Raw genomic sequence first — 6,055 nt, forward strand, 5'->3', positions numbered from 1 at the left:
GGCTCTTTCCACTCCTTATTCCATAGTACATCGAATCTTTACCCAAAACTTGAAAACTTCAACCACACAAAACTCAACACAAAACTCGTAAGCTCCGTTAGTATAAGAAAATAAAACCACCACTTAGGTACTGTAATAAACTCATTCTAAATTCATATTGGTGTAAAACCTACTGTATTCCAACTTCTCTATGGTTCATACCCTTACATACTAGCCATAGATTCATCAAAATAAGCAAACAACACAATGAAAACAGAATCTGTCAAAAACAGAATAGTCTATAGTAATCTGTATCAAACGTATACTTCTGAAACTCAAACAATTCTGAAATAAATAGCTGGACCTGAGGAATTTGTATGTTAATCATCTGCAAAAATAATCAACCTAAAAGCGCTCATCAGTAAAAAATGGCAGCTAATCTCGTGAGCGCAAAACTTTCTGTTTGTTACAGCAAGATCATATAAACTTCACCGAAGTCCTCCCAAAGGTTCTACTTGGCACTTTATTTAAACAAAAGCTATAAAACATGATTACTACAGTATAATAATCATGAGGACACACAAAAACAGTAAGGGTAAATATTGGGTTGTCTCCCAACAAGCACTTTTCTTTAATGCCTGTTTAGCTAGGCATGATGATGACAATGATGCTCACATAAAAGAAAAGAATTGAAACATAAAGGGAGCATCATGAAGAATATGACTAGAAAATTTAAGCCTAACCCACTTCCTATGCATAGGGATTTTGTGAGCAAACAACTTATGGGAACAATAATCAACTAGCATAGGAAGGTAAAACAAGCATAACTTCAAAATTTTAAGCACATAGACAGGAAACTTGATATTATTGCAATCCCTACAAGCATATGTTCCTCCCTCATAATAATTTGAAGTAGCATCATGAATGAATTCAACAATATAACCAGCACCTAAATCATTCTTTTCATGATCTACTAGCATAGAAGATTTACTACTCTCCACATAAGCAAAATTCTTCTCAGGTGTAATAGTGGGAGCAAACTCAACAAAATAATTATCATGTGAGGCATAATACAATTGAAAACTAAAATCATGATGACAAGTTTCATGGTTATCATTATTCCTAATAGCATACAAGTCATCACAATAATCATCATAGATAGCAACTTTGTTCTCATAATCAATTGTAACCTCTTCCGAAATAGTGGAATCATCACTAAATAAAGTTGACACTCTTTCAAATCCACTTTCATATTCATCACAATAAGATTCAATATCCTCAAAAATAGTGGGATCAATACCACCTAAAGTTGACACTCTTCCAAACCCACTTTCATCAATATAATCATCATAAATAGGAGGCATGCTTTCATCATAATAAATTTGCTCATCAAAACTTGGGGGACAAAAAATATCATATTCATCAAACATAGCATCCCCAAGCTTATGGCTTTGCATATCATTAGCATCATGGATATTCAAAGAATTCATACTAACAACATTGAAATTATGCTCATCACACAAAGATCTAGTACCAAACATTTTAATGCATTCTTCTTCTAGCACTTGAGCACAATTTTCCTTTCCATCAAACTCACGAAAGATATTAAAAAGACGAAGCGTACCAGACAAACTTAACTCCATTTTTTTGTAGTTTTCTTTTATAAACTAAACTAGTGATAAAACAAGAAACAAAAAGATTCAATTGCAAGATCTAAAGATATACCTTCAAGCACTCACCTCCCCGGCAACAGCGCCAGAAAAGATCTTGATGTCTACTACACAACCTTCTTCTTGTAGACGTTGTTGGGCCTGCAAGTGCACAGGTTTGTAGGACAGTAGCAAATTTCCCTCAAGTGGATGACCTAAGGTTTATCAATCCGTAGGAGGCGTAGGATGAAGATGGTCTCTCTCAAACAACCCTGCAACCAAATAACAAAGAGTCTCTTGTGTCCCAAACACACCCAATACAATGGCAAATTGTATAGGTGCACTAGTTCGGCGAAGAGATGGTGATACAAGTGCTATATGGATGGTAGATAAAGGTATTTGTAATCTGAAATTATAAAAACAGCAAGGTAGCAAGCGATAAAAGTGAGCGTAAACGGTATTGCAATGATAGGAAACAAGGCCTAGGGTTCATACTTTCATTAGTGCAAGTTCTCTCAACAATAATAACATAGATAGATATAATAACAATCCCTCAACATGCAACAAAAAGTAACTCCAAAGCCACTAATAGCGGAGAACAAATGAAGAGATTATGGTAGGGTACGAAACCACCTCACAGTTATCCTTTCTGTTCTATCTATTCAAGAGTTCGTAGAAAAATAACATGAAGCTATTCTTTTCGCTCAATCTATCATAGAGTTCATACTAGAATAACACCTTAAGACACAAATCAACCAAAACCCTAATGTCACCTAGATACTCCATTGTCACCTCAAGTATTCGTGGGCATGATTATACGATATGCATCACACAATCTCAGAATGATCTATTCAACCAACACAAAGTACTTCAAAGAGTGCCCCAAAGATTCTACCGGAGAGTCAAGAACGTGTGCCAACCCCTATGCATAGGTTCGTGGGAGGAACCCGCAAGTTGGTCACCAAAACATACATCAAGAGGCACATGATATCCCATTGTCACTACAGATAAGCACGGTAAGACATACATCAAGTGTTCTCATAAAAGACTCAATCCGATAAGATAACTTCAAAGGGGAAACTCAATTCATCACAAGAGAGTAGAGGGGGAGAAACATCATAAGATCCAACTACAATAGCAAAGCTCGGGATACATCAAGATCGTGCCATAGAGGGAACACGAGAGAGAGAGATCAAACACATAGCTACTGGTACATACCCTCAGCCCTGAGGGTGAACTACTCCCTCCTCGTCATGGAGAGCGCCGAGATGATGAAGATGGCCACCGATGATGCGTTCCCCCTCCGGCAGGGTGCCAGGACGGGCTCTCGAGAGGTTTTTGGTGGCTACAAAGGCTTGCGGCGGCGGAACTTCCGATCTATCTTGATTTTCGATGTTTTTAGGGTACGAGGGAATATATAGGCGAAAGAAGTCGGTCGGGGAGTGCTCGAGGGGTCCACGAGACAGGGGGCCGCGCCCTGTAGGGGGCGCCCCCCTATCTCCTGGGCTCCTCGAATATCTTCTGACTTGATATCCAAGCCTCCAGGATGATATTCTTCGAAAAAATCACGATGCCGAAGGTTTCATTCCGTTTGGACTCCGTTTGATATTCCTTTTCTTCGAAATACTGAAACAGGCAATAAAACAGCAATATGGGTTGGGCCTCCGGTTCATAGGTTAGTCCCAAAAGTAATATAAAAGTGTATAATAAAGCCCATAATCATTCAAAACAGATAATAATATAGCATGAATGCTTCATAAATTATAGATACGTTGGAGACGTGTCAGGGTCTCCGGCACGAGGTTGCACCGAATGCCTCGCGAGAAGAAGACGAGGCGCACTCCTCCCATGAAGGGTAGGAGAGGAAGAGGAAGGCCACCCAACTGGGGGGGGGGGGGCGAAGGGTCCAAGAAAGTGGCCGTGGGGACCAGAAAAGGTCTCCGACGCAGGGCTGTGATAGACTCGTTGTCTGAGGATGCCGAGGCAGATTCCTCCCATGGAGATGGGGGGAAACATGAAGAAATGCCCCCTCCCCGCACTGGAGAGGAGAAGAAAAGGAAAGCCGCCCTGCAGGGGGAGGCTAGGAAGCCTAAGAAGGGAAATACATCCCTTCCGGATCACTCCACCACGGCCGCCTACAGCAAGGAGGAGTGGCTGCCTAGGGGCAAGCCCCGGGCGAACTCGTAAATATCCGCACTCTGTAATACCTTTCGTGCGACTTTAACTTCATAGTTTGCAATAACACCGAACACGTATATGCAGTCCGGCTAGGTCCAATCTCGGGGTATCCTCCTCAGATGGGTCTCTGAGTGAGTCGGTGATGAATTCTCTCCCGACGGCCACCTCCCACGACCCGCGGACAACACCAAGGTGTTGTCCCGAAGTATACCAGAGCCGGGGGCAATGGTTCTGGAGACGCCCCAATGGAAAATCCCAGACGCCGGGCACATGGGGGGCAAGATCCCCATGGATTATGCAGACGGGGGCCGCAGTAAGTCTGGCTCCCCGTCGGTTACCGTACCGGAGCCTCCATAGGTTCCAGATTCAAGTGGGCAGCCCCTCGCTAAGAAGGGCGAGCCGACCATGCCGATGACCTCCGCCCAACCGGAGGCATCGGATAAATTGCTAGAAGTGCTTCGTGGCGCTTTCATTGACGACGAGCACCGTACTCTTATGAGTACGGTAATTGAGAAGGTTCGGTCCGCCAAGAGCGGGTTGACCGAAGCCTGCACCAGCCTACTAACCGGCTTTGAGGTAAGTAAAAAAGTGTGAGAAAATATCACCCGATAGACAGTAGCCCCTGATACTCTGTTTGGTGTTCAGAAAGAAAAGCCAAACGGAGGGTCAACTAAAAACCACAGGAATCTGATAGTACTTGTCTATGTTAATAACCAGGCATTGCTGCTGACCGCCGCTGTGCGCACAGCTGAGGTCGCCAGACTTAGGCGGGACCTGGGGCAGGCCGAAGAAGAGCTCGGCCTCGTGAAGAGGCAGCTCGAGGAGAACAAAGGTAAGTGATACCCCGTCCGTGTGTCATATAGAGGAGAAAAATTGGTGATGCTAACAAAAAGCATCATGATTTTTAATAGGGGCCACAACCGAAGTGGCGGCCCTGAAGAACGCGCTGTCTGAGGCCGAGGCCAAGGCGGCCATGGAGCGCACCGAGCGTGAAAATCAAGATGCTCGGGTGGGAGAGGTAAAGCAAGAGCTCCAGGAATTCGGCAACAAGTTTGAGTCCTTGGAGCATGACTTCAAGACGCAAGCGTCCGAGCTTGCCAAAGCCCTTGAGAGCGCGAAAGATGCCAAGGCCGAAGCCCAAAAGGCCCTCCAGGAAATCCAGGCGGTCAAGAGATAGCGGCGGGTAAGGCATTCATTATGCAGAGCAAGCATGTGGAGGAGACATTTCTTTTACTTAACCGAATTCGGAGCTCTCCAGGGGCATTCATAGATCTTCCACACAGCATATCGGATGCCACGGAGTTCTACCGTGCCGAAGAAGTGAGCTCAACGGAGAAGCTTTTCTGGTCCCAGTATGCCGGAGCCGAACACCCGATGCTCTTGAGTGACCAACTAAAGTAGTTGGTCGAACTCCATAGGGCGGCCGAACTGGCCATGAAGGACCTCATAGTCCGGTTGTGGCCTGGCGAGCCCCTGCCCGATAGCTATTTTGGCCTTATAAAGCGGATGGTGCATGCCTATCCACGGCTTGAAGTTATCAAGCAGTTCGTCTGTATTGAGGGTGCCCACCGGGACTTTGCCCGCGCGAAGATGCATTGGGCCAAACTGGATGCTGAGAAGCTCGTGAAGGATGGACCCCCGGAGGGTAAGGAGCATCGCTGCCTAGAAAAATATTATGATGGCGTTATGAAAGGCGCTCGCCTTGTGGCCGATGAATGTGCCAAGAACATAATCTTTGAGTGAATGTACTCATGTCGTCTTTGTAATATGAAAGCGAGTTTGTTTGCGCTATATAACACTTTGTTGATTTAAAATATTACCTTCTGTGCGACCGTTTATAAAGTTCTGAATGTAGCCAGTCGTCGGCTTCCGCCCCCATGTAACTAGTACTGGGGTGTTTGTGGAAAACCCAAACATTCTTTATCCAATTTTTTGGTCCTTTAGGGAGGTGTTTGGCACAGCGAACAAGGAAATCAGACTATGCGGCTTTATAACTCTCACTTGACCATAGAAGTCTATAATTTTAAATTTCGGCGAAGCCCCTAGTATTTGGAAGGCCGAACTGGGGCGCTATACATGCCTAAATCGGACAAGGCCGATTCCTCACCTTAAGAGAAAGAAATCTTTAAGGATTCAGTACCTCTCGAATAGCGACCAACTCTCACCGCATCATGACGGTCAGTTTACGGCTTTCTCTACTGAGGTGCTCGTCCGGAAAAACTGGGACACAATCACAGTAGTTCTCCCTA

The sequence above is a fragment of the Triticum dicoccoides genome, chromosome 5B (assembly GCF_002162155.2).
Source record: "Triticum dicoccoides isolate Atlit2015 ecotype Zavitan chromosome 5B, WEW_v2.0, whole genome shotgun sequence".
Classification (NCBI taxonomy): Eukaryota; Viridiplantae; Streptophyta; class Magnoliopsida; order Poales; family Poaceae; genus Triticum; species Triticum dicoccoides.